A 26,241-nucleotide genomic window follows, 5' to 3' on the forward strand; every position below is an offset into this window, starting at 1 on the left:
TCATATATGATGCATTGTATGTGATTAAACAAGGTACAACGAGCATACAATTCTGATGGATAATATGGGCTGCACATATGATCTGAGGATGCAACATTCGACCCATAGGGCAGCACATTGCATCATAATCATACCCAAAACACATACGATGTGCACACAATGCATGATATGACTCATCTAAATCGTACATTCGTACACGATATCGTATTAGTGTATGGCCAGCATTACTGAGCTGGCACTCTGCAGGGAACATTGGGATCATTGGTCGTGATGTTGATCCCATGCTGCGATGCAGTCACAACGCTGAGATCACAAATACAGCAAGGAGGTGTGTATATATACATCCTACCACATTTGCATTGCTATGGATTGTACTTGCAAAGCTGCTGCCAATATTAATCAGCTGCTGCGATCAAATTAATCAGTCTACTGATACAACCTAACATAATGTAGCTCCATCGCATTGAGCCTAAGACCCATTTCCGGGTAAAAAGACACAAAAAAGATATCCAGCACTAGCAGAGCTGCACAGGACCTTGCGTGCCAACAGTGGCTATTTGGTGCATCTGCAGAAATAATGTATAAGGACACAACTGTATTTGCTGCCCAGAAGACACAACCCAGGTGTGGCTGTGGGAAGCCAGGCCAGGTGGCTAGTGGCCATACCTGCAAGAAGCAGGCAGGACTCTGAGACTTTGCGTGAAATTATGTGAAGATTAGGTGCACTGTTAGACAGAGCTGATGACGTGGGCTAGTACTCTGAATGCGGGCTAGGCTGTTTCTTGTTTTCTGATGATAGTAAAGCATAATTTTGTTTGTTTTAACCCAGACAAGATGTACAGTAACTCTTACTTGAGCACCCAAACACTGCACCACTGACCACTTATCTGTTGAGAAAATCACCCCAGAACATCACACTATATTCATATATAAAGTAGAGAGGCTTGGGTGGAGGCACTGAAATTCTTAGTCCTCACATCTGGAATTTTCAAGCAATGCTCGAAAATCCCTCATAGGTTTTGTAGCCCCTTCGACCTACAGTATATCTTTAATGGGGAGCCAGGGCTACAAATCATTTGATTGTTTACCACTTGAGAAGATAGTTTATTGCTGGGGTGGTGGACCTCAGTAGCTATTTATTATACAGTATTATAGTTTCAAAAGGGGCAGAAAACCAGTACTCACTGTCTGATGACTGAAGAGTGCTAATCCAAACTGGCACATAGGTAGTCTTAATTTTATTCTGAATAAGGGTACTCTTGCTTAACATTTGGTAGATTCTTTACCAGTAGTTCATACTGTAGGTCCATTGCTTTAACCAGGGTCATAAATAGGGTGGTACAGCCTATGTCACTGCACAGAGTGCAGATGCCCTGAGGCAAAACCAACCACTGCCACAATCTCTATTTACTTGGCACCCACTGCAATGTATATTAGTAGCAGTGTGCCCAAATCCTTATCTGCACTGTCATAACTCTGATTTCCACACCCCACAACCCACCCCACTCCCACCTCCAGAAGTGTCTATAGGAGAGACTTAGAGACATCTCTTTTGGCTCCCACATTGTCAAGCATCAAGTGAAGAGCCATTCTATTGGGCTCAAGCAAGGTGGTTTAATACTCTGTAAAGTCCAGCCAGACAGTGTACCTGAGTGTCAGTGTGAAGTTGAGCCTGGTCACAGATTAATTGGCTGGGTGAATGCTGTGCACTGCATCTGAGATCTGAAAGAGAGGCATAAAAGTTCTTGGGGGGAGGGGGGCTGATATACTAAATCTTTGTAGCAATTTTCATGTGGTATAATATATAAGGGGTAATTCTGTGTACCATAATGTGAAGAAGGTGCACAACAACTGTGTAGTATAATGTGTAAGGGACATTACTGTGTGACATAATGTGTAAGGGACATAACTGTGTGCATAATGTGTAATAGAGGGGACTACTAATGTGTGTCATAATGTGAATAAGGGGTGCTACTACTGTGTGGCATAATGTGTAATAACAGGCACTTCTACTGTGTGGCATAATGTGTCCAAGGGCTATTACTGTGTGGCATAATGTAAAAAAGGGCACTATTGTGTGGTGTAATGTGAATAAGGTTGCACTACTGTGTGTCATAATGTGAATATGGGGCTCTACTGTGTGACTTAATGTGAATAAGGGGCACTACTGTGTGTCATAATTTGACTTTGGTATTGTGTGGTCATGCACCTTTCCTTTTGAGACCATGCCCCTGTTTATTATAGGGGGAAATTTTGGGGGGCACAGTGCACGAAAATGTCTAAGAACTGGCTTTAACTACAGTATGCTTAGAATGATCAATTCCTGTGGTAGCTATCTGAATATCATAAAGGTAACTTGCTAAACAAAAACTAAGCTACAGTATTGTCCCTGGCCTTATTGCCCTGAAATAGGCTGGTTTCTCTTTTGTGATCCTGAGGAAGATCCTGAGTGAAGAAAGCAATGTGATTATTTGTTGTCCTCAATTAAATTTAAGATGGCACATATTATGCTGAAGCAGAAATCAGTCCCTTTGTGGACATCGGCATGTAGCTGGCTCCTAATTCACTTACAACAGAGCTGAGGGTGGATTTGTCAGAGTTTAATTGAGGACAGATTTCCCTGACAGCATCCAGTCACTCTCAGCTTCAGGGCTGGACCCTCATTCCGAAACAGATATTGGAGCTGCAGACTTCCCTATGCACTGACGTACTACAGTATACTTATACTAGCAATGGGAGAAAGAGAAGGCTCTTGTGTGGACGCACTCTTATACAATAGAGGAAAATTCCTATGATATGTGAAAGAAAATGTTTAAAACATAATTTTTATTAATAAAGTTTAAAACATGATTACCCATCTGGATGATTCATCGGAAATAAAAAAATTATGAAAGAAATTTTAAAATGTTCGGGTCTATTTTTTCACAAGAAGTGATTGGAAAGGTTGTAGACACTTTAAGGAACACTTAAAATTAGAAAATAATGGTCACCGACGATAGAAACCTGAATTGATGACAGATATCACATATATTATTATTAGAAACTGGACGTAGAACTACAGTAAAAAGGAGTTGTGAGGGAGAGATTTAGTGGTGATACTGCTGTTGGTGTCACATCTCACATAGAAAGGAAAATGATTCCTGCTCTACAACACCAGGTATTCACCGGAAGTCTCCTCTCCAGGTACTAGCCCGGCCCAACGCTGTTTGGCTTCCAAAATCGGATGAGATCGGGCATTAGCAGCGTGGTATGATAGTAGAGAATTTATATGATCTGTATACCAATGAGAGTGCACCTATATAAGAAATTAGTTAAAAAAAATTGAAATATTTCTGAAGAAAGGAAAGAGGGTGAATAAGTAAAGTAAGTAGAAATATGTGGACCTGCTTTCTACATTAGGCACGGCCCAACAAATCCCACATTCGTGGTATTGTGTTCCGTGGATCGTAGATGAGAGTCCACGGAAAAAGTAATAGAACAAGAAGCAAAGAATTGCTGATTGTTGTTCAATTGTGCATTAAGACAATAAGAAAATTAGATACTGCATTGAACGTTAAAATCAGTTATAAGAAATATATCTGTGTCACCATTAATGATATTGTGCTCCTGGCAGGCACCAATTGCTGTTTTTAGCACAAAGATAGACCATGAAAATCTGTTCTCAAAAATATATATCTTGCATACTATCCAGGCTAAGCAAGAAATACCAACATAATATTTTATCATCAGTTTCTGGAATCCCATTGGAGATTACAGTATATGGAGCAGTGCAACGGTGTTCAGGTTTATAGAACAGAATTTTTTATAGCAATAGAGAGCGGGCGCGGAGGGCGGGAGCATCCGTCTGCTGCAGACAGAATGCAGCAGACGGATGCATCCAAGCAGCAGCTGAGTGCTCCCGCCCATTGCGCCCGCTCTCTGATGCTACCAACAGCGATTGGCTAATACAGTCATTGCAGCTGCTTTTAAACCCCGCTCCCCACTTACCCCTCCAAACCCGGAAGTGAACAAGCCCGGACGGGCGAAATGCGTCTTCCATGGGGGGACCGTCGATGGAGTGATTCTCTGGCTCCTTTCCCTTCACCTGAAGATGCCCTGACACATCTACTCTGACCTCTTTATTTTGGTGTTCCGTAAGCCTATATCTGTCTTGTGAACACATTTCACAGACAGTAATTTATCATCTGTGTGTAGTTACACTATGTACGCTGATACTTTACTATACATTGGAGCAGAGCTCCCTGGGGAAGTTTGTCTGTTGTTATAGGCCTCGGACTTAATTTCCAAAACAGGGGTTAATATATTAATATATTGTTATACTATCCTAGTATTTTGTGATTTCAGTGCTTGGCAGACATCCTGTGTAAGAACTGTCTGAACCTGCAGATAGGCTGTCTTATCACAAGGAGAGGCGAGCACACTGTTACACTATTTTCATGTATTGTAATCTTCAGTGTTATTCCAGAAACTGATGACAATAACATTAAGGTTGTATTTCTGGCTTAGCCGGGATAATATGCAATATATATTTTTCCTATGTGAATGGATTTCTATGCTCTATTATTGTGTTAAAAACAGCCTTTGGTGTTAGGAGCACAATATCATGATTGGTGACTCACATATATATACAGATGTGTCCACATACATCTTTGCTATATCCCGCCATGTACGGCACAGTTTTGCATGCCATAGACTCAGAGATTTAGCCATGCCTTATGATTTTTCTTAATTTGCTTCTTTAATATGTTACTTTATACATATTTTAATATGGCAAACAAACATTTTTAAATTCCTCCTATATAAAAAAATATTTTCTATAAAACTGTACACTGTTACACTGCTCCATATACTGTAATCTCCAATGGGATTCCAGAAACTGATGATAAAATATTATGTTGGTATTTCTGGCTTAGCCTGGATAGTATGCAATATATTTTTTTTGAGAACAGATTTTCATGGTTTATCTTTGTGCTAAAAACAGCACTTGGTGACAGGAGCACAATATCATTAATGGTGACACAGATATATTTCTTATAACTGATTTTGACGTTCAATGCAGTATCTAATTTTCTTATTGTCTTAATGCACAATTGAACAACAATCAGCAAGTCTTTGCTTCTTGTTCTTGTTCTATTACTTTTTCCGTGTACTCTCATCTACGATCCACGGAACACAATACCACGAATGTGGGATTTGTTGGGCAGTGCCTAACGTAGAAAGCAGATCCACATATTCCTACTTACTTTACTTATTCACCCTCTTTCCTTTCTTTAGAAATATTTCCATTTTTTTTTACTAATTTCTTATATAGGTGCACTCTCATTGGTATACAGATCATATAAATTCTCTACTATCATATCACGCTGCTAATGCCCGATCTCATCTGATTTTGGAAGCCAAACAGCGTTGGGCCGGGCTAGTACCTGGAGAGGAGACTTCCTGTGAATTCCTGGTGTTGTAGAGCAGGAATCATTTTCCTTTCTATGTGAGATGTGACACCAACAGCAGTATCACCACTAAATCTCTCCCTCACAACTCCTTTTTACTGTAGTTCTACGTCCAGTTTCTAATAATAATATATGTGATATCTGTCATCAATTCAGGTTTCTATCGTCGGTGACCATAATTTTCTAATTTTAAGTGGTCCTATTGGGACATACTTACTATTATCTTTGTGAGCACTCCTCGGTCCCATCAATACAGATATTCTGTACTGGTCAGGGGAAATGGGGGTAAGACAATTGAGTGTCTACAACCTTTCCAATCACTTCTTGTGAAAAAATAGACCAGAACATTTTAAAATTTATTTCATAAGTTTTTTATTTCCGATGGATCATCTAGATGGGTAATCATGTTTTAAACTTTATTAATAAAAATTATGTTTTAAACATTTTCTTTCACAAATCATAGGATTTTTCCTCTATTGTATAAGAGTGCGTCCACACAAGAGTCTTCTCTTTCTCCCATTGCTAGTACATGTACTTTCTGGCTCTGGGCGCACCACCAACTAGGACAATATTCATAGTAAGAATTTTTTTTATTTTTTCTTCCCAATTTTTAGGGGATTAATTGTCCGATTTTGGTTTCCACATTTATGACTGTATTACCTTGACCAGTGCCCGGTCACCATTTGTCTAGTCACAAGTACTACAGTATACTGCCAGCTTGTGGCTTTTCTTCACCAGGTCTGCCAATCAACTCCCATGGTCAGTCAGTTCTCCACCTATTGTAGCTACTAGCTTGTGCCATCTGACTCTCCAGCCTGAGGCACAAGAGTCTCTCCTTGAATGGCCACAATTAAAATAAAATAAAACTTATAGTAATGAGGTGACTGCTAATTATAGTCCAATGATGGGGAAGACATAATACAAAACTTTATTGAAGAAATGGGAAATTTACAAGCTTCAAAAAACTATGGAGGGCAGCTTCTAACAACACTCTGGGTCTATCCCCCGTGACCCCCAAAGATATGGTTGCAGGTTAGAAGTGGTGTTGAAAGATGGCACTCTCTAAAAGTACCCCACTGATTGTAAGAACGGAAAAGATAACCACTATGATATATAAATAATAAAGAACACTTGTCTGTTTTCTACGGTGATGGATGGAGCATCCATCACCGTAGAAAATAGACAAGTGTTCTTTTATTATTTATCCTCCCATTCCAAATCCAGATACTGTTAATGTTCCAAATCCAGAATACTTCCAATATATTCAGGCCGATTGTTCTCCAGCCAATTTTAATGGGAATTTGCACCCCAGACTGTCAATAATTACAACCTTAGTCTAAATTTAAAATAAAAGTACATCACAATTTGTTTTGTAAAATAAACACCAATAAAAAAAGAATTTCAGGTGCAATAGCCAAGTACCCTTCACCAGAATTCAATGAACAGTGGGTGATCAAAAATTGCTGAGACAAATACAGAAAGGATAATGGTTTAAAATCTCTGAGCAAATATCATTGCACATGGCAAGGCATGGGCAATTAGGGTTTACCTTTTTTCATTGATTCCTAATCAATAGAATCCTCGGTAGACATTAACTCTGGGCAAGGTCCATGTAATCAGAACTGGTAGCTTTCTTGACTTTTGTGGTGCAGGAAATTTGATCACTCACTGAAATCTATTTGGATTTTCCTGATCCATACAGAAATTGTCTGTAGTTGCCGGAAGCAATAAAATGAACATTTACTTACAGTAGTTATGGTAATGCGAGTTTTTGTACACCTAATGCAGGGATCTGTATGTCTACAACTGGAATGCTTGGTTCAAGAGATCCATCAGAAACAGACTTCCCTCCCCCATATGCACAACCCAGAATCGCACAGTACTTTTGATACATGTCCCTGTCACTCCCACAAGTCAAAGGGATCCTGTATGAAACATTTCTCAATTTCATATTGGCGCATAGACTGTATGCAAGAACACACCATTTGTGTCTCTATACAGAGATCCATCCCACTCAGCTCCTATATCTCATAACTTCAGTCAGGGTATAGTATGTTTGGTTTTCAGGTCTTCTCATTTAGTGGTTACATAAACAAGTAAAATATGACACTTGTTTATTTTGATAATCTCCATGCTTAGTTTTTAAAGTGGTTAAATACATGCTGAAAAAATAGCAGGTAAGAATTCTAAAAAGTAAAACTGTATTGGGTTTGCTGGTTGGGATTGTCATTGCCTTAACCCACTCTAAAAATAATCAGTTGATATTGTTAATGAGCTTAACAGATTAGTTTATTGATTCCTAAATTGCACAGATCTTTAACACTGTCAAAGACACTCATTTTTAACTAGCTGCTTGTTTACAATCCAGTCTTTGCATTGTTTTTGGTGATATATAGTATTTGGAATGCCAAAGGTATTTTATAATAAAACATAAGGAACCATGTGACAAATAGGTTAATAATTGTACCATTAAATGCAGCATAACACTTAAATATAAATAAATACATGTTGTGTATGTGAAATTGTGAACATAGAATAAGATGTTAATGGAAAAATAATAATTAATGGAGCACCTGCCAGAGGATGTGTCAAAACAGTCCAATGCTATAGAAAATATAATTACTAATGCTGCTTTAATTTGGTTCTATGTCTGACTACATAGCTCTAATGACTGTACATCTTGGATGTGATTTTTTTTTTTAGTTTTGATAATAACAAGCTCAGGCTATCACAGATACTGTAGACATCATTTGGCTATTACACTCTATATAGTATTTGCAGTGTACCAAATGCAGCTATGTACAATATCTAGCATGCTACGCATACTGTACTGTGTGCATAAAAGGAATATTGAATCTGCTTGGAAAGGTCAGACTTCATCTGCAGATTGACTGGGTACTTGCTTATCTTTCATAATTACCTTATGGGGCAATAACATATCATGACTATATTAGAGGGTCTAATTAATGCAATATAATTTTTAAATTATATTAAGTGGGTATATTTATTCATTACTTTATTTTTTTTATTTTTAAACACTGTTATTTGATTGTATGCACAAGAAAACAGTTATAGAGTCCTTGGCGCTACTAGTGGCAAGGGGTTGGAATAAAGGAAAAAGTACATATACTTCCTTCTCGATGCAATTTCTCACAATAGTATGTCTTTGTTCCCACCATGAAAAGAGAATAAAAGGACATATATAGTAATGTAATCATGTTGATGATAATTATCAAAGTTAAAAAGAGGTGACTTCAGAATTTGTGAAAACAAGCAGAGATATTTTATTTACACAGTAATTAGCTCAAAAGGGCAGATAAAAACAAAACGATAAGGCTCAGAAAAAGGAAATATGATAAAAAGAATATCCAGACTGGTTAAAGTTAATATTTATGGATATGTACATATATATATATATATATTTCCAATAACCCGGCACTACACCTGTTAAAAAAAAGCTGGTTTTGGTGCCCTCACAATATAGAATGTAGAGTAGCAGAGGTGCGGCACTTACGAACACTTGATGAAAGGAACAGGGGCATTTCTACAGAGGAGGGGGCCCCGTGTGCACCTCCAGGTGGGCCCCTCCTCTGAACGGCGCTGTAGACTCCGGCAATGTGCCAGAGTCTACTGCGCATGTGCAGGTCTCCGGAAACATGGCACCCGCCATGATCCGGAGACCAATTTGGCTACCGCGCATGCGCAGCGGGCATTTTGGTGGTGATTTCTGGCGCGGACCCTGCGCCCGCCACTGGACTCTGGTAAGATAAGTATGTAAATGGGTGCAATGTGTGCTGTGTGCCCCCCCCCCCCCCGGATCCAGGGGCCCGTGTGCACCACACACATTGCACCCATTATAGAAATGCCAATGTAAAGGAATCACGGACACAGCATTGTGCAGCAATGTTTCAATCCTTTAAGGATTTTCGGCAGGAATACATACATCAACAAGCAGACTCACCTTTTATCCCTTAACACCCACCAGGACTGTAAACACGATTGGCTGCATTCTCCAGCGTGGGAAGCCACCCCAGAGTGCTGGCGCAGCAGGATGATGTCAACGCGCATCAGCGCGCCGCACGTCCAACAAGTTGTTATGGCAACCCGTACACTGTAAGCAAAATGAAGTTATATAGGCAGCAGTCATTTAACACCACTTGTAAAGTTAACAGCAACATCACTGGTGATTAGTTACATTAGTTCAGCATAATAGACACATAAACATTGTAAAATAACGTCTGTAACAATGCTAACAGCCCTGAACATGGCGATGCCATATCCACTGCCGCAAAAACAGCTACAACACAATCCATATTGCATCTTGATACTCACAACAGTGTATATTTCACAAAGATAGAAAAGGAGATCATATCATTTAACCCCTTAGGTGCTATTACATTTAGTCGATGGATCCACTCAGCTTCCCTTTTTAAAAGCAATGCATTACGATCACCACCCCTCCTCAATGGGGGGATGTGATCGATCATCCTATATCTCAAACTATTTAACGGGTGATTGGCTATCACAAAGTGGCGAGCCACCGGCTGGTCACTTGAGCCACTAGCAAGATCTAAACGAATAGAGGAACGATGGGCACACATTCTCTCCTTGAATTTCCTCTGCGTTTTCCCAATATATGAGAGTCCGCAGGGACACAAGAGCTGATACACTACATATGTACTTTCACAGGTTAGATGGAATCTAATTTTATACTTAATGCCCAAATGTGGGTGACAAAAGACGTCCCCTGCAATAAGAAAACCACATGTAGTACATGGACATTTAAAACAACCATTCTTTTTTAAAGCAAGGAAATTTTTTACTACTGCTGGAACTAGCATTTGCAATATCGGTTTTTACTAATAGATCTCTCAAACTCTTTGGGCATGAATAGCATGACATCAAGGACATATTGGTCAGTCCTAAATCTTTGTCAGAAGAGGTCATAGGCCATCATTTTTTAGAGGAACGATTAATGATAGGAGATCTAATATTAAATTTGTTAACCCAGTGTATTCTCTTGTTATGTGATTTAGATGTTTGTTTTAATAATAAATCCTGTCTCTTTAAGGACATAACCTTCTCCTTTGCTATAAGCAAGTTGTCAAGATGATACCTTCTTCTTACAAATTTATCAATTAGCCAGTCAATTTGATTGAAAGCTGTCTGATCATTACTATTGATCTTCCTGATGCGGACCATTTGTGAGATTTATATGGCAGAACCGCTGGACATATACAGCAGTATCACTGGACTGGATTTATACGCCAGTACCACTGGACATATACGGCAGTATCACTGGACATATATGGCAGGATCACTAGATTTATATGGCAGTACTGCTGGACATATATGGCAGTATCACTGGATTTATACGGCAGTACCACTGGACATATACGGCAGTATCACTGTATTTATACGGTGGCTCCATTGGACATATACAGCAGTTCACTGGATTTATACAGCAGTACCGCCGGACATATATGGCAGTCAGGGCCGTTTCTAGCAAATTTGGCTCCCAGTGCGAGATTTAAAAATGCCCCCCCCCCCATTCATATAAGAAAAAATGCGCCCCCCCATAGATATAAAGAGGAAAAGGGGCATGACCTCGTTAAAATGGGTGTGGCTTTGTTAAGATGGGTGTGGCCTCATCTGATCTCATCATCACGGCCACCACACGATAAAAAAAAAAAGTCCTCATTTTACACATTACAGCAGGCACGCAACCCCATACACAGCACAGCAGGCAAGTGTCCCCATTTTACACAGCACGGTAGGCAAGTGTCCCCATTTTACACAGCACGGTAGGCAAGTGTCCCCATTTTACACATTGCGGCAGGCACGTGCCCCCATTTTACACATTGCGGCAGGAAAGTGTCCCCATTTTACACATTGCGGCAGGCACGTGCCTCCATTTTACACAGTACGGCAGGCAAGTGTTCACATTTTACACATTGCGGCAGGAAAGTGTCCCCATTTCTCTGACGTCCTAGTGGATGCTGGGAACTCCGTAAGGACCATGGGGAATAGACGGGCTCCGCAGGAGACTGGGCACTCTAAAAGAAAGATTAGGTACTATCTGGTGTGCACTGGCTCCTCCCTCTATGCCCCTCCTCCAGACCTCAGTTAGAATCTGTGCCCGGCCAGAGCTGGATGCACCTAGTGGGCTCTCCTGAGCTTGCTAGAAAGAAAGTATTTGTTAGGTTTTTTATTTTCAGTGAGATCTGCTGGCAACAGACTCACTGCTACGTGGGACTGAGGGGAGAGAAGCAAACCTACCTGCGTGCAGCTAGCTTGTGCTTCTTAGGCTACTGGACACCATTAGCTCCAGAGGGTTTGAACACAAAGCCTGACCTCGATCGTCCGTTCCCGGAGCCGTGCCGCCGTCCCCCTTGCAGAGCCAGAAGACAGAAGAAGGAGATAAAATCGGCGGCAGAAGACTCCGGTCTTCATTAAGGTAGCGCACAGCACTGCAGCTGTGCGCCATTGCTCCCACTGCACACCACACACTCCGTTCACTGTAGGGTGCAGGGCGCTGGGGGGGCGCCTTGGGCAGCAATAAGTATACCTTTTGGCAATATATACACATAATACAGTCTGGAAAACGGGATATGTGTAAAACCCCCACCAATTTTAGTCAGAAACAGGACAGAAGCCCACCGCTGAGGGGGCCAGGCCTTCTTCCTCAGCACACCAGCACCATTTTCTCTTCACAGCTCCGCTGGAAGGAAGCTCCCCAGGCTCTCCCCGGCAGTATCCTGGTACACAAAGGGTTAAAAGAAAGTGGGGGGCACATAAATGTAGGCGCAAAATTTGTATATACAGCAGCTACTGGGTAAACACTGAGTTGTAGTGTAATCCCTGGATTATATAGCGCTGGAGTGTATGCTGGCATTCTCTCTCTCTGTCTCTCCAAAGGGCCTTGTGGGGGAACTGTCCTCAAATAGAGCATCCCCTGTGTGTGTGGTGTGTCGGTACGCATGTGTTGACATATCTGAGGTAAAAGGCTCCTCTAAGGAGGTGATAGAGCAGATATGTGTGTGAGAGGGTGTCTCCGTCGACAACGCCGACACCTGTTTGGATATGTGTAAGTGCTAAGGTGAATTTATTGCACAAAAGGTTAGGGAACAGACAGGAAATCTACCCATGTCTGTTCCTATGTCACAGAGACCTTCAGAGTCTCTCAATGCTCACTATCCATAATAACAAACACTGGTATCGACATGGAGTTTAACTCCACTGTCGACTACGATAATGCAAAGTTACAGTCAAGATGGCTATAAGGTATTCAATATATGGTTATTGAAATAATAGATGATTTGCATATCACTGATGACTCATCTGTCCCTGACACGAGAGTACACATGTTTAAGGGGAAGAATGCTGAGGTACATTTCCCTCCTCTCATGAGGAAAAAGAGCGGGAATCTCCAGACAAGAGATGGCAGCTTCCCACAAGAGAATTCTCAGGCTGTATCCTTTCCCCACTAGGGCCAGGATATGTTGAGAATCTTCCCCTGGGGTGTCCTGTTTGCACAGACGGTAGCACTTGCTATACTCAGGGATCCTGCAGATAGCGTGCACATTCTAGTATACTACCCAGACCGGCGATTGTGTCGGCATGGGTTTATAGCGCTGTGGCAGCGTGGACAGGTACCTTATCTGCAGAGATGAGACCCTAGTATGCAATATAAATATATTAAAGATGCTGTCTTAAGTGATAGATATATAGTTATAAAGCATGCCCAAAGAGACATGAGTATACTGGGTCCTAGAGTCAGAGCTATGTCGATCTCTGCTTGACGTGTCCTGTAGAATATGCATTGGACAGATGATGCCGACTTAAGAGGCATATGGAAGGCTGAGGATTGTGTGGAGTAGGGTTCTCGGGCCTGGTCTCCACAGCTATAGCTGGTAATTCTGCTAGTTTGCCTTATATTCCTGCACAGCCTAAGAAAGCACGACATTATTAAATGCAGCCTTTCGTATAAAGAAACGAGAAAGTCTGAGGGGCGTCCTTTCTTGTCAGAGCCGGGCAGCTAGTTCCCAGGAACAGAAGTCCTCCCCGGCCCCTACAAAAATCCACCAATGTCGCTGGGGCTCCACAGGCGGAGCTAGGCCCGGTGGGGACACGACTTCGTAAGTTCAGCCACAAGTGGGTTCACTCCCTGTTAGGTCCCTGGGCAATAGATATTGTGTCTCAGGGATACAAGCTGGACTGTGAGAAGATGCCCCCTCACCGACGGCCCTGCGGGCTTCCCCCCAAGAGAGGGAGCCACTGTTAACTGCAATTCACAAATTGTATCTTTAACAGGTGGTGGTCAAGGGTCCCCTCCTTCAACAAGAGGGTGTTATTATTCGACCATGTTGTAATCCCGAAACCAGACGGTTCGGTCAGACCCATACTGAATTAAAAATCCCTGAACATATACCTGAGAAGGTTCAAGTTCAAGATGGAATCGCTAAGAGCGGTCAGGGCAAGCCTAAAAAGAGGGAGACTTTATCGTGAATCGGGTCATAAGGGATGCATACCTTCATGTACCCATTTATCCACCTCATTAGGCGTACCTCAGAATTGCGGTACGGGATTGTCATAACCAAGGTAATGGCGGATATGATTGTGCTCCTGCGGAAGCAAGGTGTCACTATTATCACGTACTTGGGCGATCTCCTCATACAAGCGAGATCAAGAGAGCAGTTGCTGAACAGCGTATCACTTTCTCTGGAAGTGTAACGGCAACACGGCTGGATTCTATATATTCCAAAGTCACAGTTGGTTCCTACAGCTCATCTGGCTCTCCTAGGCACGATCCTAGACACAGACCAGAAAAGGGTTTATCTCCCGATAGAGAGAGCTCAGGAGCTCATGACACTGGTCAGGAATCTATTAAAACCAAAACAGGTGTCAGTGCATCACTGCACTCGAGTCCTGGGAAGGATGGTGGCATCATACGAGGCCATCCCCTTAGGCAGGTTCCATGCGAGGACCTTCCAATGAGACTTACTGGACAAGTGGTCCGGATCACCTCTTCAGATGCATCGGTTAATCATCCTATCCCCCCAGGGCCAGGGTGTCTCTCCTGTGGTGGCTGCAGAGTGCTCACCTTCTCGAGGGCCGCAGATTCGGCATTCAGGACTGGATCCTGGTGACCACGGATGCAAGCCTCTGAGGGTGGGGGGCAGTTACACAGGGAAGAAATTTCCAAGGTCTGTGGTCAAGTCAACAGACTTGCCTTCACATCAATCCTGGAACTAAGGGCCATATACAACGCCCTAAGTCAAGCGGAGATCCTGCTTCGCGACCAACCGGTTCTGATCCAGTCAGACCGCAGGGGTTCATGTAAACCGCCAAGGCGGCACAAGGAGCAGGGTGGCGAGGGTAGAAGCCACCAGAATTCTTCGCTGGGTGGAGAATCAAGTAAGCGCACTGTCAGCAGTGTTAATTCCGGGAGTGGACAACTGGGAAGCAGACTTCCTCAGCAGGCACGACCTCCACCCGGGAAAGTGGGGACTTCATCAGGAAGTCTTCACGCAGTTTGCAAATTGATGGGAACTGCCTCAGGTGGACTAGATGGCGTCACACCTCAATAAAAAGCTAAAAAAGGTTTTACGTCGGGTCAAGGGACCCTCAGGTGATAGCTGTGGTCGCACTAGTAACACCGTGGGTGTTCCAGTCGGTCTATGTATTCCCTCCTCTTCCTCTCATACCCAAGGGCTGAGAATTGTAATAAAAGGAGGAGTGAGAACAATATTCTTTGCTCCGAATTGGCCAAGAAAGACTCAGTACCCGGAGCTGCAAGAAATGCTCTCAGAGGACTCAGGGCTTCTGCCTCTCAGACAGGACATGTTGCAACAGGGGCCCTCTCTGTTCCAAGACTTACCGCGGCTGCATTTGACGGCATGGCGGTTGAACGCCGGATCATAGCGGGAAAAGGGCATTCCGGATGCAGTTATTCCTATGCTGATAAAGGGTAGGAAAGACGTGACAGCAAGACTTTTTCACTGTATATAGCGAAAATAGGTTGCTTGGTGTGAGGCCGGGAAGGCCCTACAGAGGAATTCCAGCTGGATCGATTCCTGCACTTCCTACAGTCAGGAGTGACTATGGGCCTAAAATTAGGATCCATAAAGGTCAAGATTTCGGCCCTATCCATTTTCTCTCAAAAAGAACTGGCTTTACTGCCTGAAGTTCAGACGTTGTTCCGGGGGTGCTGCATATTCAGCCTCCTTTTGTGCCACGGGTGGCACCTTGGGATCTTAACGTTGTGTTGGATTGCTTGAAATCCCACTGGTTTGAGCCACTTAAGACCGTGGAGCTAAAATATCTCACGTGGAAAGTGGTCATGCTATTGGCCTTAGCTTCGGCTAGGCGTGTGTCAGATTTGGCGGTTTTGTCATGTAAAAGCCTTATCTGATCTTCCATATGGACAGGGCAGAATTGAGGACTCGTCCCCAATTTCTCCCTAGGGTGGTATCATCGTTTCATTTTAACCAGCCTATTGTGGTGCCTGCGGCTACTAGGGACTTGGAGGATTCCAAGTTGCTGGACGTAGTCCGGGCTTTGAAAATTTATGTTTCCAGAACGGCGGGAGTCAGAAAGTCTGACTCGCTGTTTATTCTGTGTGCAGCCAACAAGATTGGCGCTCCTGCTTCGAAGCAGACTATTGCTCGCTGGATCTATAGCACGATTCAGCTGGTTCACCCTGCGGCTGGATTGCCGCATCCAAAATCGGTGAAAGCCCATTCCACAAGGAAGGTGGGCTCTTCTTGGGCGGCTGCCCGAGGGGTCTCGGCTTTACAGCTTTGCCGAGCTGCTACTTGGTCGGGGTCAAACAAGTTTGCTAAGTTCTACAAGTTTGATACCCTGGCTGGGGAGGACCTTGAGTTTGCTCATGCGGTGCTGCAGAGTCATCCGCACTCTCCCGCCCGTTTGGGAGCTTTGGTATAATCCCCATGGTCCTTACGGAGTTCCCAGCATCCACTAGGACGTCAGAGAAAATAAGAATTTACTCACCGGTAATTCTATTTCTCGTAGTCCGTAGTGGATGCTGGGCGCCCGTCCCAAGTGCGGACTCTCTGCAATACATGTATGTAGTTATTGCTTAACTAAAGGGTTATTGTTATGAGCCATCCGTTAAATGAGGCTCAGTTGTTGTTCATACTGTTAACTGGGTATGGTTATCACAAGTTGTACAGTGTGATTGGTGTGGCTGGTATGAGTCTTACCCTGGATTCCAAATCCTTTCCAGCTCTTCCGGACACAGTTTCCCTAACTGAGGTCTGGAGGAGGGGCATAGAGGGAGGAGCCAGTGCACACCAGATAGTACCTAATCTTTCTTTTAGAGTGTCCAGTCTCCTGCGGAGCCCGTCTATTCCCCATGGTCCTTACGGAGTTCCCAGCATCCACTACGGACTACGAGAAATAGAATTACCGGTGAGTAAATTCTTATTTTTACACATTGCGGCAGGAAAGTGTCCCCATTTTACACATTGCGGCAGGAAAGTGTCCCCATTTTACACATTGCGGCAGGAAAGTGTTCCCATTTTACACATTGCGGCAGGAAAGTGTCCCCATTTTACACATTGCAGCAGGCACGTGCCCCCATTTTACACATTCCGGCAGGCAAGGGTCCCCATTTTACACATTACGGCAGGCAAGTGTCCCCATTTTACACATTCCGGCAGACAGGTGTCCCCATTTTACACATTCCGGCAGACAAGTGTCTCTATTTTACACATTCCGGCAGACAAGTGTCCCCATTTTACACAGTACGGTAGGTGGTGGTTGGGGGGAGGGAGAGAGAGAGAGGTAGAGGGGCTGACTTACATTTGAAGCGTTTCTTCCCGCTATTCAGCCGCCTCTCCCTCATTTGCGCAGCGCTGGCCGTCTTGACTCCCCCTTCTCCCTCCTCCCGAGTGCCCAGCTCGGGGGGCGGGGTTTCGCGGAATGACGCAATTGCGTCGTGACGTCACGACGCAAACGCGTCATTCCGCGAAATCCCGCCCCCCGAGCTGGGCTCTCGGGAGGAGAGGGGAGGGGGGTTTGAAAGTGCTCAGGAAGTGCCGCGGCGGGTGCCCCGTGCGGTTGCACGGCTCACCCGCCGCAAGAAACGGCACTGATGGCAGTATCACTGGATATATACGGCAGTGTCACTGGATTTATACAACAGTACCACTGGACATATATGGCAGTATCACTGGACTGGATTTATACGCCGGTACCACTGGACATATATGGCAGTATCACTGGACTGGATTTATACGCCGGTACCACTGGACATATACGGCAGTATCACTGGATTTATACGGCAGCACCACTGGACATTTACGGCAGTATCACTGGATTTATACGGCAGTACCACTGGACAAATATGGCAGTATCACTGGACATATATGACAGTATCACTGGATTTATACAGCATTACCGCTGGACATATACTGCAGTATCACCAGACTGTATTTATACGTCAGTACCACTGGACATATACGGCAGTATCACTGGATTTATACGGCAGTATCACTGGATTTATATGGCAGTACTGCTGGACATATACGGCAGTATCACTGGACATGTACGGCAGTATTACTGGATTATACGGCAGTACCGCTGGACATATATACTGCAGTATCACTGGACTGGAGTTATACGCCAGTACCACTGGACATATACAGCACTATCACTGTAATTATATGGCAGTACTGCTAGACATATATGGCAGTACCACTGGACATATATGGCAGTACCACTGGACTTATACAGCAGCACAGGACACCACCACTGGACTGATGCAGGACAACACAGCACCACTGCAATGGACTGGACTTATACAGCAGCACAGGACATATGGCAGCAGAGGACACCACCACTGTGACTGGACTGATGCAGCACAAGACACCACCACTGGACTAATGCAGCACAACACAGCATCACTGGACTGGACTTATACAGAAGCACAGGGACACCACCACTGGACTGATGCAGGACAACACAGCACCACTGGACTGAACTTATACAGCAGCACAGGACATATGGCAGCAGAGGACACCACCACTGTGACTGGACTAATGCAGCACTAGACATTACCACTGTACTAATGCAGGACAACACAGCACCACTGCACTGGACTGAGCAGCACAAGACAGTACTGGAATTGCCACCCCACTTTCCCTCCCGCACAGACACTGGCACAGACACTGAGTATGGAGACACGTCCTCTCGCTACACTCTCCAATGCTGGAGTGAAAATGGCGGCAACGCGCGGCTCCTTATATGGAATCCAAATCCCGCGAGAATCTGACAGCGGGATGATGATGTTTTGCTCCGTTCTGGTTTCCGAGTCAGGCGGGAAAACCTTAGTCGGACTCTGAAGTCCAGTAGGGTTCGAATCTCAGGGAACCGAACCCGCTCATCTCTAGTATCATGGGGGAAAAGATATTACTGAGCATGTCTAGCACTAAAAATTGCAGAATTCATTCACAAATTAGACAACTTGTGTGCAAGTCTTCATCAGCCCCAAAGTCTTTAACTTTTTCTTCTTCTGTACTGGTAAGCAGAGATTCACTTATTGAAAAACAGCTGATTTCATCTGAAGCATATAAGAAAAGTGTGACAGAAGTATAGCATCTCATTCAGATGTAGTGATTGCTTAACAATCGGCTTTAGTATCTTCAGGGAGTTAGGCAGCTGAGTGCTACTATATCATGCCCTGTATTCTTTCTGTTTCTTTGTGAAGAGAAAATATATATTTTTTCATTTTTTTAAGTGTAATAATTTATTTTGCTCGTTGAAGAATTTTTACATGATGTTATTAGGAATCAGGTTAAGCTGATATGGGTTCAGTATCATTTATCGATGGTCAGGATGCCGGCTGTCACTATACCGGCAACGGCATCCTGGCCATCAGTATGCCGGCAGCGGGGCGAGCCCAAATAGTCCCTCACTGCGCTCACCACAGGTTCTATTACCACGCTATGGGTGTCGTGGACACCCACAAGTGGGAATAGCCCCTGTCAGCCTGGATTCCAGCTGTCGGTATTGTCAACAGTTGTGATTCTTGCGTCAGTATCGTGACCGCCGGGATCCCGACCGCCAGGGTCCCGATTGCAGGAAAATTTACTGATATACATAATTATAATTTACATTTCTTCTTTATAAAGTATTTCCCACTCTTAATCTTCTCTGGACAGTACACATCAGCACAATGTGCAGTTTTCTCATTATTTAGTGCTGATCAGAGGGGAACTTCAGTTAGTATTGTGGCTGGATAGAGTAACTGCTCCTGAATGCAGATGGCAAAGTATTCTTAGGCTCTCAAAGGGCAAGTGATGTCAACAATTATAGGGGCAGGTGTACTATGCCTTGGAGAGTGATAAAGTGGAGAGAGATAAACTACAACCAATCAGCTCCTGTTATTTTTTCAAGCACAGCGTGTAATATGGCACTTAGGAGCTGCTTGGCTGGTACGTATCTCTCTACACTTTTCAACGCTAAATACATCTGCCCACCAGACCAATGGCGGAACTTGTGAGTGTGGGCCCAGGTGCAAAAATATAATTTGAGCCCCCCTTCTCCACCTTAACCCAAGTTCACAATATGCCACACGCCAATGTGTGACATTGAGAGGCAGATGGTGACAGCTTTCGGCAGATGGAGGCAGAGGTTGATAGTGGAGGGCAGGGAGAGACAGAGACAGACAGGGAGAGGAAATGAGAGACAGGGGGATGCATGGGTGACAGGAAGAGGGTGAAAGGGAGAGGCAATCGGTGACAGGGGTACAAGCACAATGTGCTGCACAGTGCGTAGAACAAGAGGCATGCATCTTGTGGGGGCAGGAACACAATGTGTGACAGGGGCACCCCCACTTTCTTCAGTTTGGCACTCTGTCAGGAAGACTCTGACAGTGCCAGACAATGAATCAGAGAAAATGACTGTTAAAAGCTGTTAATTACAGGCAATATGTGGCTGTGGTCATCAGCGCTTATAGGTGACACAACTCCTCTATGAGTCTGGCACACTCAAGGTGCTGGTCTGGGCAGCAGTAGGCCCCTTAGTCCTCAGGGGCACAGGTGCAATGCACCTGCTACACCAATGGTAGTTCCGTCCCTGTACCAAACAGTAGACACACAGTCCCACCTCTATGTGCCTGGAAGCGGAAAAGGATAATATTTCTGCATCGGATCGGGAGATAGATTACAGCCTGTAGTTACACTGCATCAGGGTCACATCTCATGTCACAACGCCAGGCAAGTGGTTAAATAATACATTTAAATTTGCCTCATTATAAAATAATAAAATATTATTGCTCTGCAATTAAATAATAATATCTTTTAAGTATCACGATCGAGACCTAGCTGGTGAACCATAGAACCAAGATCTGCTCAAATTGCTGGGATTTGCTACTGTACCAAACCTCCGGATAAGGCTCGCAGAAAGGTTTACAGCACCAGAGCCGGGAGACAAGGAACTGCTTACGAAACCCAGGAAAAGGATGTGGTAAAACTGTTATCTACATTTTAACATGGCCATGTTACACAGCTAATACCTCTCCTGGAGGGAAGTTGCTATATGTATTGTTGTGAACTTTTTATGACTATTAATCCTTTATATTTGGCAGTAAAAAGTTCTTTATATTACTGCAAAACAAAGCAATAATACAGTGGCTGAATATAGTGTTAACTAGACACAGACTTCAGAGCATTAACATTGTATTGACTATTTTCCACAGATCTGTTACTTACTAAGTGGATACAAAGTATACATTAAGCATAACTGCAGTGTGATAGAAATCACTAAGAAAAGTTTGTCTCTCTGTGTATACAATTATTGTATTTAATGTTGGGCCAATGAGAAATTAATTGTTTTTAAGGCTATGTGAAAACCAGCTATGTTTTAGAGAGGTACTATTTTTTTTTTTTTTTTGCAAATAGATTTTATTGAAGTTTCGAAATGAGCAAAAACAGGAAGTTGCAGAAACATTACAATAGCTTCTAGTACCATCAGAGATACATCCTCTGGAGATACTCAATACCATGTAAAACAGAAAGACCCGTGAAGGGGGATATCTCTCCTCCACATATGCATCACATCTCCAGAGAAAGAAATATAAACAAGGTATAAAGGAGTATGATCTTATACATTTCATGGATTACAACTTCTTGAAGCAAAAGAGATAGAGTAGAAGTAGGAGAGGAAAGAGGGGTAGCGAGAAGTAGGGAGAAAGAGAAAGGGATTAGTAGTAGTGTTACTCTCAATGTAGAGAAGTAAAAGGAAAGATGGCGTAGAGAGACAAGGTTTGGGGAGGGGGGGGGGGGTTTCTCATCCTATCCTAAGGGGCTTTAACCGTGAATTATATCATATAACTACTGGAGGCATGAAGGAGGGGTTTCTCTTAAAGAGAGGATTTGTGATAGGTTGTGGCTTTGTATTCCAGCCATGGGCTCCAAGTAGCTATGAAGGAAGTGTTTCTCATTTCCAAAGATAGAATAAGGTCTTCCATTGCCATATAGTGATCTAAGCGGGCCGTCCATTCTCTCATAGTGGGGGACACTGTTGATTTCCAGTGAACTGGGATCACTGCCTTAGAGGCACTCAAAATATGGCGAAGTAGTGATTTCTTGAGATAATGTCTAGGTGTACGCGTGTGATTTAATAACCAAAAACCCGGGCAAAAGGGTAAGTCTTCCCCGAGGATAATGCTAGCTGTCTCCACCACCTTGCGCCAAAACGGCTGCAAAAGAGAGCATTCCCACCATATATGTAGTGGGGTACCTAATGCAGTCCCGCATCTCCAGCACGTGTTGGGTACTCCAGGATAAATTTTAGCAAGGATATTTGGGCATCTATACCACCTTGTAAGTACCTTGTAGTGAGTTTCCAAGACTAGCACATTAGTAGTTAATGAGAAGGTATTTTTATAAATACCTTCCCAATCATCTGTGGTCACCAAACCCCCTAGGTCTAACTCCCAATCCCTGACAAATTTCGGTTGGGAAGAAAATCTATGGTTCAAGATCCATTTGTAGAACGTGGAGAGAGTGTGTCTAGGGTATGTGTGGGAGAGGCACATCTGTTCAAATAGAGTCAGTGCTCGTATACCCTTTCCAGAAGAGCAAAAAGTCTGTAGATAATGTTTAATTTGGAGATATCTCCAGATTTCCTTGTTGGGTAGATTCCATTTATTTTGCAGTTCGGGAAAAGGTATTATACCAGATGAGTCCAGCAGTTGATTAGTTCTCAGGATGCCCCTCTCCTGCCATAAATAAAACAACAGGGAGTGGCACCCTGGGGGGAACTCTGGATTCCCAAAACAACGGTGAGAGTGGGGAGGGGTGTGCTGAAACATGCGGGAGGGAGCGTAAGAGACGCCAGCACGAAAAGATGGGGCCAGCTAATGGGTGCAATACCTGGGGGACCTTATAAAGCCAGGGGGAGTTCGGGCTAAGAGAGGGAAGAGAGGCCAGTTCAATGTCTACCCATTGTTTCCTGTGGAGTTCACTACTCCACTCCATGACCCTCGTAAGGAGTACTGCATGGTAGTAGGATAGAAAGTGGGGAAGCTGAAGGCCTCCTTGATGTTTTCTTCTAAAGAGGATCTCATGCTTAAATCGGGGTTTGCGCCCCGCCCAAATGTAGTCTCTGATCTTTCGTTGTAGTAAGAAGAACCATGGTCGGGGGATAGTGACAGGCAGAGTTTGTAGTAGGTAAAGAATTCTGGGTAAAATATTCATTTTGATTACCGCTATTCTCCCTATCCATGAGATTTTTTTCCCACCCCATTTGGAGAGGTCAGATTGAAATTTTGATAGTAGTGGGGGGAAATTCAATTGGTAAATCTGGGAAAGATCCCTGTGTAGGATTACTCCTAAATATTTTAATTGTGTTGGATGCCATGCAAAGGGCGAGATAGATTGTAGTACTTGGAGGCTGGTCTGGTCTAGTGTTAAATTCATTGCTGTAGATTTTGACAAATTAATTTTAAAATTAGAGAGAGTTCCAAAACGCTTGAACTCTTTAAGAAGGTTGGGTATAGAGGTCAAAGGATTAGAAATCACTGCAAGGAGGTCCTCTGCAAACAGGGCAAGCTTGTACTCCTTCGTCCCCACCTGCAGCCCTGTGATGTCAACATTCTGGCGGATGGCCCTCGCCAGGGCCTCCATGCAAAGCACAAAAATAAGTGGTGACAGAGGACACCCCTGGCGAGTGCCATTCCGTATCTGGAACGGGTCCGATAGCTCACCATTGATACGAACGCGAGCAGCGGGACCGGAGTACAGGGCCCTAATTCTCTGGAGGCCTACCATGCCCATGCCCATGAGCTCCAACACCCCCAACAGGAAATCCCAGTCCACTCTGTCAAACGCTTTTTCTGCGTCTGTTGAGAGGAGGATGGAGGGGGATTTACAAGTTGATGCGTAATAAATTAAATCCAGCACCTTCGTGGTGTTGTCCCTGGCCTCGCGGCCCGGAACGAAACCCACCTAGTCCGAGTGTATTAGTTTTGGGAGGAAGAGTTTTAAGCGATTCGCCATTAATTTGGCGAAGAGCGTCAAGTCCACATTTAGCAGGGAAATGGGTCTATAACTGGAACAGTGTGACGGGTCTTTGCCCTCCTTATGGATCACTGTGATATGTGCTAGCATAGACTGGGGAGAGAAGAAGGACTGGTCTGAAACCTGATTAAAGGCTCTAAGCATCAGAGGTAGCAAAACATCCCCAAATGTCTTATAATATGCTAAAGAGAAGCCGTCAGGGCCCGGACTCCTGCCATTTGGGGTGGCTTTGACAGCCTCTTCAAGCTCTGCCAGAGTGTAGGGGTTCTCAAGTGACTCGACTTCTTCAGGTGTAAGAGTGGGGAAATTAATTTCACGTAAAAACTCTGCAATAGAGGCCTTTCGGGAGAGGTCGGATTCTGCCTCCATGGGGCCTCTTAGATTGTATAACTGGGTGTAATAGTGTCGGAAGGCTGCTGCTATCTCTGTCGTGGTGTGTTGTGTTGTTCCCGTATGCGATTTTACTTTAGATATAAAAGATGCCGCGCGCTGGGCCTGGAGAGCCCGCGCCAGCAGCTTCCCAGGCTTGTTCCCCCATAGAAAATAACGACTACGGCATTTCCTAGCTTCTAACTTCAATCTGTGGGACATAAGCGAGTCCAATTCCTTCCGAGCCATTAGTAATGATTGGAGGTTATCATTAGACATGGTGGATTTATGGAGAAGTTCTAAGGCTTGAATTTTTTGTAACAAGGCCTCCCGTGCCGCCATATGTTGTTTTTTCCTATGGGCGCCCAGTTGAATGAGTTTTCCCCTTATTACACATTTATGGGCCTCCCAGACCACCACTTTAGAGATTCCCTCTGTGTCGTTAACTTCGATATAGTTGGCTATAGCCTCTCTGATCTGCTGCTGGCAGCCGGGATCCTGGATGATCATCTCGTTTAGTCTCCACGTGTATGAATTCGGGCGAGCAGGGGACAGGCGAATCCCCAGAGAGACAGGAGCATGGTCTGTCCAGGACATGTTGCCCACAGCGGATGCCTCAGCCAGGTGCAAAAATCTATGCGGGATAAATAAGTAGTCAATCCTAGTGTAAGTGTTGTGAGGGTGTGAATAAAAGGTAAAATCCAGAGTGGAGGGGTGTTGTATCCTCCAGACGTCAATGAGTTGAAAGTTATGTAGAATCCTCCGGACCCTACGGTGCAGTATGTCCGAATACCTAGGGGAGGGGTTGGAGGAGTCTAGTCGGGGTTCCAAGGACCAGTTTAAATCCCCGCCAAAGAGCAAAACCCCATTAATGTGGGGTTGGGCTTGTGTGAGAACTCTTTACAAAAAGCCTGGCTGTACCTTGTTGGGGGCATAAACATTAAGAAAAGTAAGAGCTCTATTGGCGATAGTGCAGTTTATAAGCAGAGCCCTGCCGGGGACAAGTTTATGACAAACAACATCTGCAAGGGCAACATGTTTGGCAAACAGAATCGCTACCCCCAGAGTCTTACCCTCCACGTTGTTGGAGAAATACCCTGTAGGGAAGTCTCGATTCCCGAGAGAGGGGGCCACCCCCTCTTTAAAGTGGGTTTCTTGCACAATGGCAACGTCTGCTTTTTCGGCTTTCAATTCTCGTAAGGCCCTTGACCTCCTCTCAGGAATGTTGAGTCCCCGGGCATTAATAGAAACCACTTTTAGTAACGCCATTTACCTGTTCCAAAAAGAAATAGTGAGTCTGGTCTGACAAAGGTTCCATCGGCATAGGGTAGGGTTTGGGCGTTGGTGTGTCTAGGTAGTTTTGGAAGGGAAGAGAGAACCTGAAGAAGAGAAGGGGAGAAAGAAGCGGACAGAGGAAGAACAACAGAATAGAAAAGCATAACAAAATAGAACATTTGAACAAATGAAGACATCACACCGCTCCTGGTGATACGAACAACGGGGACAGTGTTCCCGCTGATCGTTCCAGGACCAAACATTGCGGTGTAAGTGGGGTAACAAGGGAGGGACGGATCCGCCCTCCAACACGAACTATATCAATGGAACATAATTAACGACCACAATAATATGAACATTGCATGTCACAACAATAAGAACAGTACTGTATCCGAACTATGGTAATGCAGTAGAGACCGTGACAAAGTTGCTTCAATCTCACTCTATTCGGGAAACTGAAATGACTAGGTCCCTCGGGCATGATGGGACTATCAAACATAGAGACGGTGATGCCGAGAGGCATCGCGTCCCTCAACCTCAAGGTGCCTCATGGGAGGAAGACTTCCTGTAGGAGCCGTGGCCCCTCCTGCCGTGACTCGACA

The 26,241-nt window shown here is 44.2% G+C and overlaps 1 protein-coding gene and 2 pseudogenes across 1 annotated transcript in view; 2 read left to right on the top strand and 1 right to left on the bottom strand.

The window, feature by feature from the left end:
* Window positions 1-26,241, top strand: part of GRIK3 (glutamate ionotropic receptor kainate type subunit 3) — a 982,272-nt gene that overhangs the window by 771,550 nt on the left and 184,481 nt on the right. The window lies entirely within an intron of this gene.
* LOC135054321 (5S ribosomal RNA) lies at window positions 3,143-3,261 on the bottom strand (annotated as a pseudogene).
* LOC135051373 (5S ribosomal RNA) lies at window positions 5,346-5,464 on the top strand (annotated as a pseudogene).

Source organism: Pseudophryne corroboree, chromosome 2, assembly GCF_028390025.1.
Source record: "Pseudophryne corroboree isolate aPseCor3 chromosome 2, aPseCor3.hap2, whole genome shotgun sequence".
In the NCBI taxonomy this organism is placed as follows: domain Eukaryota; kingdom Metazoa; phylum Chordata; class Amphibia; order Anura; family Myobatrachidae; genus Pseudophryne; species Pseudophryne corroboree.